The following is an 18711-nucleotide window of genomic DNA, read 5'->3' as shown; positions in this document are numbered from 1 at the left end:
TCTAACGCAAAGGTGGCAGGCATAGCTGCGAGCATTTATGGAGAGAGGGTGGCGTGGTGGCTACACACTGCAGAGACACGATCTGGCTTAATCCTCCCTGTAGACCCACGAGGCAGCCGTTCTCACATCTCTCAGATGAGAAAACCGAGCCTCAGAGGGGTGACCACGGGGGCAGTAACTGGTACATCATAAAGTTAAAAAATGCAGCGTGAAATCGCAGAAAAAGAAAAAAAAGTTCTAGTGACATAAAAGATGCATAGTGACAAAACCCAAAGAGGCATTCTAAGTCAGTAAGAAAAGAAACTCATTAGGAAAATGGGCAAAGGATATGAATGGGCAGAGCATAGAAAGAGAAATAAAGTTGCCGTGATGAAAAATACAAATGAAGACAAGGAGATTTTGCTCTTCAATCAGGTTAGGAAAGGTTGGGAAATGCGCATTAGATACTCAAGGGCAAAGGCTTGGAGAAGCATGACCCAGCACCCTGTGTTGGGGGGACCCCAGGGTCCCTTGGACAATGCCCACTGGAGTGACGCTGTCACCCTCACCGTCACCCCTGGCCTGGGGCGGAGGGACACATGGAATGTGAGCTGGGGGGCAGGACGGGGGGGAGGGTTAGAATGGGGTCATGGAGGCTTATTCACTGCTCCGCTGGGTTTCCCCAAGTCCTCCCACTCACCCCACTCCCTACAGAGCCAGAGTGCGTCACCTGCTTGGTTGGTGACCACCTTCTTTCTTACAACCGGATAGTGCTGCTGCAAGAGCAGTCCTCAGCTTGGAGGTTTGCTTCCTTTGACCCCTCCCCCCCAGGGCAGCAGAGGGCAGCACTGGGGGCAAGTCCAGGCTGCAGGCCCCCAGCTGTCCACGGAGGGGCCCAGAGTGGCCCCTGCTACAGAGAGCCATTCTTGGGCCTGCAGCTGGCCACACCATGCCCCTCATGGGTCTAGTGGCTAGCAGAAGGGGGCATGGCCCCCAAACACGCGTGAGGGCCTGGCTCCCCAGACCACGCAGTACCCCCTTGCGTGGGGGAGTGCCTCCTTGGGGACCCTGGGGCACCTCTCTTCTTTCTAATGCTTAGTAGTTTGATTTGTGCTTGTTTCTTCTGGCCTGTGAGTCACAAAATACAAATTGTGTAATTTCAGTGATTTTGCATGTGAGTTAAATGCTCTGATATTTACATTTAAAACTGGTGTTGCGTGATGTAAAGGTGAATGGTAAGATTCATGCTAAAGAAAAAGAAGAAAGGGAGAACCTCTGTATCTACTGTTAATGGCACTTGCCCCTGCCTTTTGAGTGAGGGGCCCCATAGTTCCGTTTTATGTCAAAGAATGGTGGAGTTGGCCACGCAGGCCATGGTTGATTGGCCCGAGGGTGAGCCTCTGACCCAAGGGCACCAGTCTGGAAATTTGGATCTAGAGAAAAGGAGTTTTTCCTCCACCGGGTGGAAACTGAACCCCGGTGAGTCATGATCTATTGGTGACCATGTTCTGCCTTGTGGATGAATGAGCAGAAAATTCCAGTAGGCTGTGAGAAAGAAGAAATGAATTAAATGTGCAGAGAGAGGCGGAGGCAAATGACAGAGAGAGACACCATTTCCTGGTGTCCCTTAGGGCTCCAGTTTCTGTTTGCAAGTAGCCCCATGGGTGGTGGATCAGAACTCTTAAAAGCACTTTCTCGTTTATGGCCTCAGTTAGCAACAGCTGAATTCTGTTATCTGCCACCAAAGGAGACTTAACAAATGGTGAAAATGTTAAATAAATAAATAAATAAATAAGAAATGGTGGTATTGTGTACCAAAATATAGAACTAAATCTCAAAAAGAAAAAAACAAAAACAGAAAAACAGATCCCGCAAGCAGCGTCCCTAGCAGTAAATGGTATTGGTTCCCCAAACAAAATTTGTGATTTAGAAGCTATCAGCATTTGTCAGAGAAAGAAAGCCTTTTTAAAAGCAGGCTAAGGGAATTTGATATTATAAAGTCAAAGTCTTCATTTATTCTTTCTCTGGATGAGCTTTCTACTGTGCTTCTAAGCTTTTGGCTCAAGATACACATGTAAATATCAGCTTAGTCCAGTGGTTGTCCGTGTGGCTGAACATTAGAAGCAGTGGGACGGCTTCTAATATATAAGGATTCATCTGTTGGTTTGACGTGGGGCCTGGGCACCAGTTCTTTTGAAGCCCTCCCCCCAACCTCACCTCCCCACCAGCAGTTGTAATGTGAGCCCTGGGGAGAGACCACTCACTGCCTTAGTCCTTCTGCGATCTACCCCAGGGAGCCTTCCTGCGGGAGAAGTGGGCAGATGGGGTGGAGGGAGGCTCACGCCTGCACCTTTTAATCAAAACCCGGGTGAGGCAATGAAATTCAAGTCCCTATCCCACTGACAGACCATCCACCCATCTGGACCTTGGGCTCCCTGAGTCCTTTTCAGGAAAATCAGGGATAAAGGAGTCCTGCACCAGTCCCACCAGCAGAGGGCAGCAAGTGCATGGCAAATGGGGACTCCCCAGCAATGCCGGGCCCCTACTCAGAATCGCAAATTATACCCCAAAAAGACTTAGGAATCGTGAATCCAAATTCTTCATTATGGAGATGAGAAAAATGAGACCCAGAGAGGAAAGCCTTCGAAGCCAAAAGCACACAGATAGAACTTGAAGTAGAAAACCCATGTCCTTACACATTTAGCAGTCCCTCCATAAGCCCCTACTGCCTGTCAGGTGCAGGGCAAGGTGCTGAGGATCCAAAAATGATCAAGTCTCTGCTCTTTGGTGAAGCTGCCTTCTATGCAAATCATTATACTGAATGTGGAACGTGTTCTAGAACGGACTTAGGAGGAATGGGAAACAGAGTTCTGTTTGAGAACTCATTCACTCATGTATTCGTTGGACACATGCCGAATTGGTGCATACTGTTGGCCAGGCACTGTGCTAGGCACAGGGCACATGACTTTGACACATGGGGACCCTCCCCACCCTCCTGGACCTCACCGTCCATCTCAGTATGCAAAGCAATGGGGAGGGTTAGAGAGTGGTGAGCACAAGGCTCTGTGAGAGAACAGAGGACAGACATCCCAGGCATTCGGGATTGGGGAAGCTGACAAAAGGAAGTGATTCCTAAACTGAGATCTTTAGGAGGAATAGAAGAAGCCAGTGAAAAGTGGGTGGGCTTGTTTGGATGCTGGTTCAAACAAACCAATCTAAAAAAAAAAAAATCCATGAATCCATCACAGGACCCTGACCCCTGATGGTATTCAGTTCGATACACTTAGGAAATTATGGTTCATTTGTATTTAGTGTGATGATGGTATGGTGGTCCTGTTTTAGAAAAGAACCTTTGCATTTTAGAAATACAGAATGAAGTAGTTACCGATGACATGATAGGACATCTGGGATTTTTAAAAAAACAAAACCTGGAAGTGAGGGAAGGTGGGGAAATGGATGAAAGCAGAGGGGTCGCAGTGGACTCTCATGGACACTGAGTGAGGGGGACAGAGTTCTCCCAAGTGGTCTTCTAATTTGTCTAGGTTCAAAAGTTTTCCTTCAAAAAGAAAAAAAGCTGAAACACTAAATAGCAATGTAAATAACAGTAGTGTGTGGAGTAGCCCCATGCAAAGACTTAGAGCTGCACTAAAGAATTAAACGTGTTTAAAATAGCAGCGCCAGCCTCGCAGGCAGGAGCCTGGGAGCTGGGAGCTGCGCTTCTGGCCCAGCCCCACGGTCGCCCTTGGTGCTCAGACCCTCTGTGCTGGTAAGGGCTGAGGAGGGTCCGCTTGGCCTGTAATGTCAGCAGAACCCAGACGGGATTCTGAGCAGAGTATCCTCCCATTTCAAGCCAGGAAGCACTTCAAGCACCTGTGTTTCCAGAAGATAATGTTAAAAAGGGATCCCTGAGGGTTCTCCCTGACTCCTGTTGCACGGGCCATACGACTCAGAATTAGAATCAAGCTGTCCTGCCTCCCACCCAACGGGGATGCTGCTGCAGCCTCTCTCCCTGACCTTGGCCATGCCTCGGGGTGGTCACTGGGGTCCAGCCAGGTTCTCCATCCTGGATCCATCGCCCAGCAGCTGTGGCCTGGGGCCGGTTGCCAAGGCAACATCAACAGGTCACCGGGCCTGTAAGTTGGGGTCATGCCCAGCTCTCAGGGCAGGGCGAAGGAGACGGTAAGGTGACGGGTCTCTGGAAACCATAATGCACCCAATGAGCAGATAATCCTTCTGTTTGAATGTATTCGTTGGCAGGGAGCTCATTTCATCATCAGGTCTTCTGTGGCACATACTAAAATGACTCTGTAAGGGCGTGTTAAGGAAGAAAGTGATTTTAAAATCCTATAGAACTTATTTCAGCTGGGACTTATTTCATAAAATAACTGCCCTCTTAGAAGGTTGAAAATAGATATTAAATATTTATTATTATCCGATAGTGGGAAATACTGATTAAATAGTAAATATTTGATTGCTAAATATTGGGGAAAATATAGATTAAAACATAAACTGAATCTTTGCCACATGGTTTATATTCTCAATCCAAAGTTCCTTAATTTTCCAGAAGATTTTTTCCATCTATATTTGATTTTCAGTGGGCAGTAACTTCTAATTTTATTTCTAAGGTCCTTGGTCTCTTAGTCTTTTTATCACATAGCTTAGATCTGTAAACCAATATTTAAATGTGATGGATAAACCTGATAGTTAAGGGAACCTCATGGAAAATCTATGGGTAAATCCTTTTATTATTTTTTTTTAAAGATTTTATTTATTTGAGAGAGAGAGAATGAGAGATAGAGAGCACGAGAGGGAAGAGGGTCAGAGGGAGAAGCAGACTCCCTGCTGAGCAGGGAGCCCGATGTGGGACTCGATCCCGGGACTCCAGGACCATGACCTGAGCCGAAGGCAGTCGCTTAACCAACTGAGCCACCCAGGTGCCCGGGTAAATCCTTTTAAATAAGAAATAATACTATTTCCTGACCTATTAATGTCATTTTGCCACATTTAGATTCTTGTGTGTCATTTTCTCTGAGGGCTAGACACCCCCCCACACACACACACACCCCTCCCTTGAGTCACTCACACCTACACATATACCACATGCTGGGTGTGTGCAGATGATAGGATGTGGAGAATAAAGGAGAAAAAGAAAACAAAAATGTCACTGCTTTCAAAAAGATTTTTCCTGGAGATTCAGGGAACCTAACAGAAAAATTAACATTTTCTTATTCTGCTAAAGGAAACAGAAGTGGGGGCGGCTTCAGGTTTGTCCTCCCCAAGCAGTTGGACCAGTAATGGGGCATTTGTCACCGGATGCGGTGTTACAGAAAGTGGGCTCCGTTCTGCCCTCCAGACTCGGGGAGCTTGAAATCCCTTAAGACCCGGCACTCTAGCCTGGGGACAGCCAGGGGCCATACAGCCCATAGGAAGAATAAAGATTTCCATTCACTCTCATTTTCTGGGGAACATAAGATGACAATATGAAACAAAACCGTGGAAAATGGAGCAACCCTGGCTTTGCCCTTTTGACCACTGACCCAGCAGAAAAGCCCCTCCCCTTGCGATCAGTCTCCCGAGATGAGCACTGAGTCCCGCGGGTGAGGCCTGAGCAGGGACCTGGGCTCCTCGCTGACCGGTTCTCTAAACAGAGGCTCTGACTTGCTGGCTTTGAGAGTCCAGCAATGGGTCCGCGTGAGCTGGTCTGGGTTGGGGGCAAGAGGCAACGGGGGACGGAGGGATGATCTTTCTATCAGCATCACGGCCTTGCCTTGCCGATGCCCAGGAAGTCCTGTGTGCTAATGTAAATAATGTGGCCGACTTAGATGCAGCCATGCGTCCATACCTTAGAAAAAGTAATTAGGAGAGTGTGTATAGTATCTCTTTACACCCACTTTAAAAGAAAGGAGACAGAACCCATGTCACGTAAACCTGTGGATTATTCTTGGAGCTCTCATACTCTGAGGGCCGGGCCATTAAGGGATTAGGTGAGGGGATTGTAATGAAAGAACATAACCCCGACTGTGCGCGCACACACACACACACACACACACACCCACACCCACACACACCACGCACGCGCACACACACACCACGCACGCGCACACACACACCCCGCAAGTGCTCGCCCTTACCACCGATGGCCCTGGGTGGAGCTTTATTGATGTCCCTGACTTCCCCCAGGAATTCCTGTCTTCACAGATCTAAGATAGCAATAGCTTTGTCTCTTGCAGTAGTTGACCGTGCACAGAGGATTTTTACATCTGTTATATCATTGGGTACTCACAACTGCACCGTGCCATAGGTAGGGCAGTTTTTGTTGCCTACTTTATAGATGAAAAAAGAAAAGATTCAGAGAGGTTGGTGGCTTATCCAAGGTCACACAGCTGGTGAATGGCAGAGTCAGAACTAAATCCAGATCTTCAAATCCCACGACTTGTCCATCATGCTGTACTGCCTCAACCTCCCTCCCTCTCCTCTCTCTTCCTCTTCCCCTTCCTCGCTCCCTCCCTCCCTACCTCTCCTTATATACATTTTATGGAAGAATAGCATGCAGACAGAAAAAAAAAATCACACAAACTAAAGCGCAGAGTTCAGTGACTTTTCACAAGGCGAGCACACCTGTATACCCACGTCCGGCTCAAGACCCCCGACATCGCCAGCATTCTGAATCACCACCGTGACCCGGTCCAGTCACAGCCCCCGCCCCCCCAAAGGGCAACCACTATCCTGCCTTCTAACTCGAGAGATTACTCTGCCTTTTGAAAATCTGCATCTAAACAGAATATGCACGATGTAGGCTTTTGTCGGGCGTGTGTTGGCGACTCACCCACGTGTGAGGCGGGGCGCTGATGTATGTCCACTCTCGTGTTCAACGGTGGGTGGACATTTGAGTTGCCCCAGTTTGGGGCCATTATAAATAAAGCTGGACATTGTTGTGGATGTTTTTTGGTGGACATGTGTCCCCCCTTCTGCAGGGTCTATGCCTAGGAGCGGATATGCTGGGTCACAAGGAATGTGTATGTTCAGCTTTAGTAGATATTTTGGACAGTTTTACATATTGGGTGTACATCTTGCCTGAAATTTTAATGGTTGACCAGTTGAACACACGCCCGTTCCCTCGATCACATCTCACTGTGAGCCCCCCCTCGCCCCTGCTTCCCTCTGCCTGCCCCTCCAACACGCTGAAACCCAACCACTGTCTCTATTCCAGGAAAGGGTTGAGAGAAAAAATGGCGTATCATTGGGGGAGCAGAGTTATTTATCCCTATAGTGGGCATAAGCACTCATAAGCATAAAATTCCCGGATCAACTAGATTCGAGTCGTTGGATTATCTGCTGTTACGTAATATTTAGGATTCTGTTCTCTCCATTAACAGCCGATTGTATATGATGTTTAAAGAACTAAGCCCCTAAGTAAATGACCGTTAAATCACCCTGCTCACCTTCTCTGCACTGGGGAGAGAGTGTTTTGCATTTAATTTGCAGAGAAATTCTTTTGGTTCACTCTCTCCCCGGGTAGACAGTGAGTACGTCTGTGACATGGGTGTGGCATGTCCTTAGCAGAGTGTGGAGGTGGGGAGGGGGGAAGAGAGGAGACAAGACCTAATCCCATACATTCGACTCACTATGTATTTGGGAAACCGTTTACTTGTTTATTCAGAGATATATTATTATGGTAATAGGGAGCCACTGAAGGTTTGAAGAGCAGAGGTGACAGACTGAAAAATGGTATTCTGTGCTCTGAGAGTGATGTACAAGAAGGCAGTTGGACAAGCTGGTCAATAGGACAATGAGACGGGAGACTACTGTAACAGTCCGGGCAGGAGTGAGGAGCTCTGATGAGAGTACAGAAGTCAGAGTGGGCATGGGGTTGAAAGGGAAGCTATATAAACAGTGATTTTCCATCTTGGCTGCTCCCCACTGAGGCTGAAGCCCCACCCCGAAATATTCAGCATTAATTGGTGGATTGGTGTTCAGGGGTTGGTAGTGTTCTAAAAGCTCCTCGGGAAATTCTCATGTGCAGCCTGAGACAGAGTCCCCGTAATTTTATTTATTTATTTTTTTAATTCTTTGAAGATTTTATTTATTTGACAGAGTGAGAGAGCACAAGCAGGGGGAGTGGCAGAGGGAGAGGGAGAAGCAGGCTTCCTGCGGAGCAGGGAACCCGATGCGGGGCTCGATCCCAGGACCCTGGGATCATGACCTGAGCTGAAGGCAGACGCTTCACCGACTGAGCCACCCAGGTGCCCCGAGTCCTCATAATTTTAAAGGAAGACTTGCCAGGGGAGGTGAGTCTTCGCATGTAAGGAGGCAGGGAGTGAAGTGATGAAAGCGATCCCTAGGTTTCACTCCTGGGTGGCCGAGAGCTGGAAGGAGGATGGGTCTGGGCGAGGCTGCCCCTCCAGGACAGCTCTGCTTTGGCAGGCTTGTGTGTGTGTGTGTGTGTGTGTGTGTGTGTGTGTGTGTGTGTGTGTGTGTGTTGGGGGGGATATGGGGTCCAGCTCAGCTGCACAGAGGGGGATGAGTCCCCTGGGATGGGGGTCAGAAAGAAAAGCAGGGCACTGAGGACTGAACGACAGGGCCACCCAGGGAAAGAAGGCTGAGGGACTGGAAAGGAAGGGACTCTGGACGGAGTCTCGGACACAGCCACGGACACAGCCACGGCAATTAGGGACAAGGGAAAGACACTGCCTCCGTCAGCTGAGTGGGGGAGGGGAGACCAGCATTGGGGGGGTTTAACAGATGAGCACGGGGAGAGGGGATGGAGCGAGCGGGAGTGAGCTGGGGCTGGCACACCCCTCCCAGAGGCACACTGAAAGAATCTGGGTGGTGGTGGGGGGGACCCGAGCAAGCCAAGGGCAGAAATGAGAGCATTGCCACAGACCGAGCAGCAGACACGCGACAAAGGAAAAGCACGTGCTGCCCCTCTAGTTAGTGGGGTGGACCCAGGCCCACTGGTGTAAGGCCCAGGGAGGACGATTTTGACTCGATATAGGGAAGGATTTTCCAATGACTAGAACTTAATGAAATAGGCAAGGCCCCATGGCCACTGGAGATTGTCAAAAGTTGTCACTAAGCATCTGAAAAGGTCGCTGGAGGGTATTCATGGGTCCCTCATCAAAAGGAGGTGGATGTGAGTGACTCCGTGGTGCCTTCCACAGCTAGGATGGTCCGAAGCATCACAAGCGCCCTCAGCCCTGCCCCATCTAGCCAGAGACAGCCTGTGACGCTAGCAGGTCCTGGGTCACTTGCCAGCCGAGGAAATGTCACGTGAAGGTGGAAGGTGATCAGCTTGCTCTCTTTACCCCCTCCTCTGCCCCCAGCAGCCCCATCCCTCATTCCTGTGTGCATCTCCATCACTCCGTCTAAAAGTCTGAGGCCAGGTCATGTACTGTTTGGGGAAATGGTAAACAAAGATAAGAGCTTTAAGCACTGGAATTTATTTTTTATCCACTCGGCCTAAAAGCCACTGTGTGTTAAATTTAGAAGGCTGGCTTTCCAGACCCCTCCCCACCCTCCTGTTTCCTGCCTCCTCTTTACCGCCCCTGCTTGCAACGCAGTCCCGCTGACCATGGAATAGGAAATGCGTTTGGAAAGCTCAGGAGTCTTTGGAGGCTGCCTGCCTGGATGTTTATAGAAATGTATCATCTGCGGGCCTGGGAGAGAGGGCCATTCCCTCAGATTGCCGGCTCTGCTCACCATCCCAGCAGCAGCCGTCTCTACCCAAATATTTACCCAAACGTCCTCCAGGCAGGGCCATGGTGCTTCTGCCTCTCGCTGTCTGGAGGCGAGATGCTCCCCCAGGGAAGCAGCCGCATTTACAGCAGACCCCCTTACAACTTATTTACAAAGGTCTCCCTCGCGCCTGGGAATCTGTAATTGAACAGTTCTCTTTTCTATGTAGGTTAAATCCCTTTGCAACCAACTCCAAGAACCTGTAGAAATCCTTTTGTTGGGCTGGAATTCTGTTGTATTGAATATTGTTGGAAATAAATGAGCCATTGTCTGGGCTGAGAATTTTCTGGTTAGATAGAGATCTCCACTGTGATGCGATTTATTGTGGCAGGATTTTTTCTTTTCTTTTTTTTTTCCAGCTCATTTTAAATTCCCTCTTGCCTGCTCAGTCCATTTTTCCCATCTCAGGGTATAAGTGGGAAGGGCTAGGCCCAGGCTAAAAAAAAGGAAAAAAATCTCCTTTGCCCACAATTGCTGTCTAGAGGCCCGAGTGGAGTCTGATACCAGATTTTAATGGAGAAAGGCAGTACATCTGCTGGCTGGCTTGAGGGGAAAAGAGTGGGCGACCCTGGCCCCTGGCACGTGAGTGGGAGATTAGTGCCAGGACCATAAAGAGACTCAGAGCCTCAGAAGATCCATGAGTTCAATGCCCCAGCCCCCACGGTACGGAAGAGGACCCACAGCTCAGAGAGGTGGGGTGACTTACCCCCGCCCGTGTCCACACAGAAATGCTCATTTACTGCTCTTACAAAAAATAATCCCCCAGTCCAGCTACGCTTTAAAATATATCCAACCCTCATTGTAAGTTTTTGAAGTTAAAATAAAAAAAAAAAAAAAACCAAGGAACAATTCACTGTCTTCCTCTTTTATAATCAATTCTTGAGATTTTGAATTTCACGGTTGACAGGCAGAATGGTAAGTGGAGAAGCGGAGATCTGGAATTCAATAGATCTGACTGGAAGACAGTGGGCAAGTTCTCAAGGTTCAGATTCAGTCTGCTCGTCTGTGAGATGGGATAAATCACAGTTCGAAGGGTGGTAGTGAGGATTCCTCCTCAAGTGCTAGCCGGGGTTTTCTGAAGAAGCTCTGTTTGTAATTCTCTTGCTTTGGGACATGAGGTGCGGAGTGCACGAATCAGATTTGCTTGTTTCTACAAATGCTGGTCAAGGACCCTGTGAGTCCACCGTAGCTGCAGGCGTGGGGTCGTCCCAGCAGAGAAGGACACAGCTGTGCCAGTGAGAATTAAGAATTCAGTGGGGCCGCCTTGGGGGAGATGGCGGGGAGAGAGGTCTCCCCACTCCTGTGACCAGAGGAGGGAGGAAGGTGCTAGAAGGTAAATGCTGGAAGACGGGGCAGAGGCACTTGGAGACCCGCCTCAACTCTTCCCTGTGGCAAGAGCCTCGCGGAATGCCTCCTGTCCCCTCGTAAGATCCCACTTTGCCCCAGAGGAGATGGAGGTGCCCAGAGCCTGGGTGCCCAGGGCCGCACGCTGGGAGAGCTGGTGTTCAGCCAGGGCCTGTCTCCGGGGGCAGCCTCGTACCCTCCACGGTGGCTGCCTCCCCACCTCTCCCACCTGACGCAGTTTTAGCCCTTGCCCTTTCTCTGTAACTGATGTCTTTTAGTGAAAAGGATTCCTTGCCAGGAGTGGCCTCCACGGTGGCTGGCGAAGCTAAGTAAACACGGGCCCGGAGTAATGGCTGACATGCGCTTCCCGACCTCACAGACACAACAGAGTGTCCTTCCCTCCCTCTGGAGCTGGAGGACTGGGCTTGGCTATAGAAGAATGAGGTTCTTGGGGGAAAGGGCCCCCTTTCTTTGTAATTAAATTTGGCTGTGAGAGGAGACTCACTGAACCACAGATAGCGCGTGCCTCAGAGCCTTGGTAGTGATTTCTGTTCAGTGGAGCTGAGACGCGGAATTCATGCCTCTGGTCTGCTGGGAGGGGGCTGGGCCTTGGGTGAAGGGGGGCCGCTGAGGCCCAGAGGGAAGGCTTGGCCGGCCCGCAGGTGGCTCCTACTGGGCCTTCGGGAATGGCAGATGTTCGCAGATGCTCCCCTCATACCACATTTCGAGATGTGGAGGGCTCACCTCCCTGGAGTGGACATGGGGGGAGATGGCAGTCATTCTATGCCGTCCTTGCCCTGCCCACGTGTGCTTTCTAGGCCTGCAGGTGGGGAGGGAGAGTCACAGGGAGACTGCCCTGCAAATGAGAGCCCCGCACCCCATCCCTCATGGAATGGGAGGCTGAGTGCTCCCAGCCAGGTCTCCCCTCCCATCGCCCCATCTGCTGGGCAAGCTGGACCTGCGGACCCCTGAGGCATCTGACGAAGGCTGTAGTTAGGGGCTCCGCCACGGCTCCTGTGGACAGAGCTGCCGAGCACGAGCCCTCGGGGGCTTCAACCCCGTCCCCACTCAGGGCATAACTTTCGTTAACTGTTTTTGTTTTTGTTTTATCTGATATTGGACTGTTCCTTTAATGTAGGACAAAACCCCAAAAGGGTGACTGTGCCCACATGAGGGGACATTACCTCTCCTTCCCCTCCTCTCTATGAAAAATGATTCTGTTTCTGTGTTCTGATCTTTATGCTTTTATTTTACATATTTATTTTAAAGATCTTTGTAATATCTTTCCTAAGAAGAACTTCATCTGTCCTACAGGGGTTCCCTCAGCAACGTCTGAGGCTCCCGGGATGTCTGCAGACCACCTCTTCTAGACCACCATTGTACTGGGAATGAGTCCCCCACACCTGCTGTGTGCGGGCATTGACAGAGGGATCGGGTGCCGCTGGGCCAGTGGGGGCCCCGGAGGGGAAGGAGCCCTGTGGACCCCGCTGTGCCTCGGAGGGCAGGAAGCCCAGAGTGGGGACATGAAGGGGGCACTGTGGGGGCCACCCAACCTGCCCAGGCTGGGGATGGGGGCGGATCAGAAACACTTCCTGGAGAAGGGGAGGCTTGTGCCAAAGCAATTTTCCAAAAGCTTTTGTGTTCTTTCACACAGAAACAATAAAAGCACTTGAACAAGGTTTTGGAGCAGCACTGAACCAAGTTCCTTCACAGACACGTCGTTTACTGCTGTTTTATTGGAGCATGTGCTCTCTGCCTCACGGCCGTGGGGCATGCAGCTGGCACGTGTTAATTACGGCCATTTGTTTTGGGGGGGGTGCAGTTCCCCTGTACCCAGTGAGGTTTCTCACAGGGGCCTGACCTGAAGGTGGGGGCAGACTGGCATCCTCGGAGGTGCGGGAGGTGACCGTGTCATGGCAGGAGGCCCTGGGCAGCGGCCAGCAGGGTGAGGGATTTTTGCAGGCTCCTAGGCCCAAGCAGCCAGGGGTCAAGTCCACAGCCATGGACAGGGCAGGGGAGGAGGTGTGGGCAGGGAGGGAAGCAGGGGTCCCCTGGGGACAGAGACGCAGCCCTAAGGAGGTGGGCACGACTGAGCTGGGCTGGGCATGTTTGCCAGGTTGTATTTCCTGCCCATCAGGGGGTGACAGCAGGTGGCCCCAGGAGCTCCAGGGGCAAGGGCCTGGCTGCTCTACAGGGTCCTGGACAGAAGGCCCCCAGGGGTCAGGACCAGAGGTGGTGGGATGACCTCTCAGCAGACATGAGGAGGCCGGACCCCCTAGAGGACATGAGGGTCACGTCCTGCCACACAAGAGACCGATCTGGGAAGCTAGCTGTCACCCCGAGTGCCAGGCTCTCGAGTTGCTGCGTTCACCGGGGGCACAGACTGCTGGCGGCTTTCGTGCTAGGGCTGGCGTATCCTGCACACAAGTGCTGGACCCACCTGCATGGTTTGGAAAGGGGAGGGGGGTGCTGGGCCCGAGCACACCCCCGGGGCCCCCCAGCTGCTAGCTGCTGCCCGTGTGCACCGAGGGGCAGGGAAGCCAGTGCCAGGTGATGTGGGTACAAGGCTGGGGACAAGAGAAACGATGCCTGGCCTGGGGCAGGGGCGGGGGGGGCGGTCAGAGAGTGGAATCAGCGACGTCCTTGTACGAAAGTAAAATTTGCAGCTACACTGAGTATTTATTGGCCAATCCTGGGGGGCAGGCACAGGGCGAGTGTCACGTGTATCATTTCACTGCATTTCCATTTTACAGAGGACAAAACTGAGGCTCAGAGGGGTTTGTGCGCAAGGTTGGGAGGCAGAGAGAGGATGGAGCCTGGCAGAAATAGTGCTGAGGGAGGAAACGCCAAGTCTGCCCGATTCTAAAGGCTGACAAGGCCAAGCCAAGGAAAGCGAGGAAGGAAGCCCTTTTTCTTGTCCTCAGCCAAGGAGGACCCGCAAGGATGTGCTGCACCCTCTGACTAATGGTACGGAGGGTTCGGTTTCTAGTTTGGGAGCTGAATTTTGTAAAACTGGTCAAATCTGCCTGATGAGAAAGCACCATTTGTTACGGCAGGTGTCACTGTCCCCTGTGCTCCAGGGGGGCCGTGACCCACACCGTCTTCTAGGCCAAGGCCGGGCTGGCCTGGGCAGCCTGCTCTGGTCTTTGGGACCCCCAGATTACTTAGCTTCCTGATGTGTGTGTGTGTGTGTGTGTGTGTTTAAGGTAAATGAAATATAGGGCAACGATCATTATGGATTTAGAGCAAAAACACCTAGAATTCACTTCAGAAGGCTCTTCATGTACCTGCGCATTACCTTTCTTTCTGATGATACTCTTAGTGGGAGGGCCACGTTATAATTGTGTATATAGCTGAAACAAATAAATCCTGAAAACAGATTTATGGGGAGTGAAGCTGGGAAATATGGGGTGAGGCTTTACATGGATGTAGCCAAGGAAGGGGGCTTCGGTCCTGAACGTTCCTGTAAGATTACTGGCCAGATGAGCTGGAAACAGCACAACACAGTCAAAGAGCCTCGTGCGGCCTCTGTCCCGCGTGCGGCCTCTGTCCCCGCGTGCGGTCTCTCTCTGTCCCCGCGTGCAGTCTCTCTCTGTCCCCGCGTGTGGTCTCTCTCTGTCCCGCGTGCGGTCTCTGTCCCTGCGTGTCAGACTCTCGGCCGGTCTCTGGCCAGAGCACGGTCCCTCTGCCCTTACCCGTTCTGGCCTCTCGCGCAGGGTGTGTGGATTTGAAACTCCAGTCCCTGTGGGGGGATGGAAGTGAGACTCCAGTTTTGGGGTCTCCCTGGCCTCTGGGCGCCGCCGTGGAAAGGGCACAGTAGAGCTGCTTCCTCTAGTGTTTTGACTCATACTGGTTCTCCAGCTGAGCTGCACCCTGGAGTCACCGGGGCCCCTTAATATCCCTTCAAGAAGCCCTGCCACGCTCAGGGGCTCAGTGTCAGCTCTCAGCTGTACCTTTAAGCTCCTAGGGCATTGTTTAAGCCCCAAGCTTCCAGAAGGTTCTATAAAGTCTAGCTCTGTACAGGCGACCTGGGGAATTCTTTCAGGGTCTGCTCCCTGTTTCCACATCACACTTCCGCCTTAGGAGCCAGAATTGTACAGTGGCTATGTGACCGTGATCAGCTTCATGGTCAGCCTCAGTTTCTCACCTAGCAGAATGGAGATCTCCAAAAAGTTGGTAGTCAGCAAAAAGCCTGTTCACGGCCAGCACTTGCCCATGCCTGGCGGGTAGTAAGTCTTTGGTGAGTGTGCACGGCTGTTACAGCTGTAGCTCTGTATGCCCCCTGCCCCGACCCCATCCATCCTGCCGCCTTCAGCCTGGGCTTCCTCCCCTCTGGCCAGCCTGTGTAGACTGACTACTCCTCTGGTAGGCCCGACCAACTCTCTGACTTAGTTTCTCCTTGGAGATGCTCCCAGAATGTCTACTTGGCGTCTCACACCACACCTGAAGACTAGCCCCCGCCATGACACCACGCTGGGAACAGGCTTTTGGGTGCCGCGCCAACCCAGGACCTCAGTGCCCGGACGCCCTATTGTCTGGCACATGACAGAAAAGGAGGAGGGGCTGGATGAGATGAGGTGGGATCAGAGCCTCTAAGGGTAGTCCATCCACTCATTCCTCAGGGCCGCCCAGGAGGCCCATGGGCACTGGAGCTACTATGGTGAGTCTGTCTCCTGTGGAGCTTCCGGTCCTGTGGGAGACACAGACTGATCCCAGACACAGAAAACCACCGTAGAGCGAAGTGTTTGGAAGGAAAGATTTGAAGAGGGTAAAGTATGACGTTGTTCACCATGCTTCGGAATGCTTGAAGGAGTTTATTTTTTTGGAGCACATAAAAGGAAGTACCTTTTCTATCTAGTATATTTTAAACTTGTAGGACTTATTATTCTACAGGGTTACAATAACCGAGATCTGTTTTGACACAGTCAGGGAAGATTACCAGAGAACGGGTTATAAATGGGGCCACCCGGTTACTGGAAACCACTATCACAGACACAGCTACCGTGTTTTCCTCTGCCCGTCCACACCCTGGGCTGGCCGCCACTCTGGCTGTGTCACCCTCTAGAGGGACACAGACTGGAGCGGGACTCGGGTGGCCGGGGCACTTGAACCTCCGCCACATGGAGAACATTTGCAGAAGCCAGAGGGGTGTAGTCTCTAACTTGTAAAGGGTCATTCAGTGGGGGCCCAGAGTTTGAAGCGATGAGGGGAAGCTGTAGGGAGATGGATTTGTGGATTAATGATCTGGTCCAGCGTGTGAAACATGGGAGAGGGGAATCCCTCATTCCTGGAGTGACTGCTGGATGATAGGCCTAGGAGAGGGCCTTAGGGATCGACCTGCAATCACTGAAATCCTTCCAAGTCCTCAGGTCTTGGTAATTAGACCATTATTTTGTTGGTCCCTAGCAGGAAACAGTGTCCTAGGGAAATGGGATGTGAAAAGAACGAGTTTGTTGGAAGGGAAGGCGGGTAGGGAAAGTTCCAGGCTGAAAGGGGACCCCGGAGTGGCAGGGAAGGGACCCCTGGCTGAGGGGCATGGATGCTGAGAACCAGAGGCACATGAAGGGACATATGTCTCCTTAAGGCTTCCGGGGTGATATCTTTACTATGGGAATAACGGGAAGAATCGAAACGACGGCAGAATAGAAACATACGCTTCTGGAGAGCACAGGTGCTGGGACCCATGCTAAGTGCTTTATGTTTGTCACTGCATTTAATTTGCCACAACAGAAGGGAGCAGATATGCTTATTATCCCCTTTTAACAGTTGAGGAAACTGAGGTTTAGGCTCTTGCAGCTGGTTAAGTGGTTCAGCCTGGCTTTGAGGCAGGGAATCCAACCCGGAGCCTTCGCCATCAGCCCAGCTCCATTCAGGGTGGAGGAAGATAAATTGGGGAAAGGGCCATGGGGGCTGCAAAATGCTGTCTGTGAGTCATGCTATGAGCATCTTGCTTTGTGCGTTCCTGAGGAGGTGGGTTGTGGCTCCCCATGCCAAGCCCTGTGAGTTCTGCTGGGGCCGAGAGGAAACCAAAGGCAAGGTTATTCTGCGGGGTGGAGGGAGAGCACCAGGTCGACTTCTCTGCACAAACTGACTGACTGCTGAGCTAATAAAAATACCAGAAGGAGCCCTGCATTTGGATTCTGCAGGCCGGGATGTACCCTTACAGGGCCACAAGAGGGGAAATGGGAGGGGTGCCTCAGTGGCTCAGTCGGTTAAGCATCTGCCTTGGGCTCAAGTCATGATCCCGGAGTTCTGGGATCGAGCCCCACATCAGGCTCTCTGCTCAGCGTGGACTCTGCTTCTCCCTCTCCCTCTGGCCCTCCCCGCTCATGTTCTCTCTCTCTCTCTCTCTCTCAAATAAATACATAAAACCTTAAAAAAAAAAAAAGAAATGGGAAAGGTGCTCTGGGGACCATGCATGGCTTTGGAATTTGTCATCACAACTAGCAAAAAAAGTGTGTGCGGAGTGGATGCCCATAGAGTGGATCTAGAGGATAGTAGACTGAATGATCATCAGATTCCAGAAAGTTCTGAATGTAGTTTGAAAATCCAGACTTAGTGTGTGAGAAAAGTATACAATACACATGGGTATCTCTTGGGTTGATGTCTTTTTCCTGTCAGTGTACGTGTTTGCGGGTCCCTCAGCTCAGCAGACCTCCATGTCCTGATGGCAGAGCATAGGAGTTAGAGCAGGAAGACTTGAGCTCTTCAGGTCTGCATTTGCTGTGTGACCCTGAGAAAGACACTTAGCCTCTCTGAACTGATGTTTTCTCAACTCCAAAAGGATTATTTACAAGAGATACTCTGTCAACTTCATAGGTCAGGGAGAACAAATGGTAACAAACAAGAGTTCCTGTTTTTATGTTTTTCTTACATCTCTGACAGTGCCTGTCCCAGGGGGGGAGCACATGGAATATGCATTGTAAAGATCTCCCGAGGCAACAAAATAGTGAGACAAGGTTGGGGCCAGAGGGGAAGGAAGATGCTAAAGATCAAAGGGTAAGTGCCAAGATGAATTAGTTTAAATGTTGCTATGTCAAAGCAATAATGTAATCCTTTTAGATCAGCAATGATATAAATCTTGGGGATTTTGGAAGAATATGAAGTGATAACAAAATGGTTTAGAAGTAATATAATTAGGTAAAAGAAAACAAAAACAATGTGGCTCCCAGAATGTTCCTTATAACTTGGAGATCAAGAAAGCAGACACTAGAAAGTGCCATAGAATGAAACCAGAAACACAGGCTTGAGAGTTGAGGGACCCAAGTTTTATTCCTAGTTTAGCCACAAATTAGTGAAATGGACTTGGAAAGTCTGTTAACTGATCCAACACATTTCCTCATTTGTATAGTGGGTTTTTAAGAAATCTCTTCATTCACTTTCCTGAGCTATAACCCTCTAACCAAGTGTTTTTCAAAATGTAGGCTATGATGCCTTAGGGAACTGTGAATTCAATTTAGGGGATTAAGACCAGCATTTTAAAAAAGGAAATAGAATGGAATAGAACATAGAGTGTATCACACATAGAAGACAACATATTGTTTCATAAAACGTTTGGTTCGGTTACATGGGTATGTCTGGACTGGGTTGATTTATAAAATATATTTCTTATGATGCGTTGTGGTCAAAAAGTTTGAAAACCAGCTCTGTAAC

The 18711-nt window shown here is 50.5% G+C and overlaps 1 protein-coding gene across 4 annotated transcripts in view; it reads right to left on the bottom strand.

Annotated features, from left to right (window-relative positions):
- TBXAS1 (thromboxane A synthase 1) overlaps positions 1–18711 on the bottom strand; it is a 158419-nt gene that overhangs the window by 8268 nt on the left and 131440 nt on the right. The window lies entirely within an intron of this gene.

This window comes from Zalophus californianus, chromosome 12 (assembly GCF_009762305.2).
Source record: "Zalophus californianus isolate mZalCal1 chromosome 12, mZalCal1.pri.v2, whole genome shotgun sequence".
NCBI classification, from domain to species: Eukaryota; Metazoa; Chordata; class Mammalia; order Carnivora; family Otariidae; genus Zalophus; species Zalophus californianus.
The sequence above is the reverse complement of the archived record's forward strand: the minus strand, read 5'-3'. Positions and strand labels throughout refer to the sequence as shown.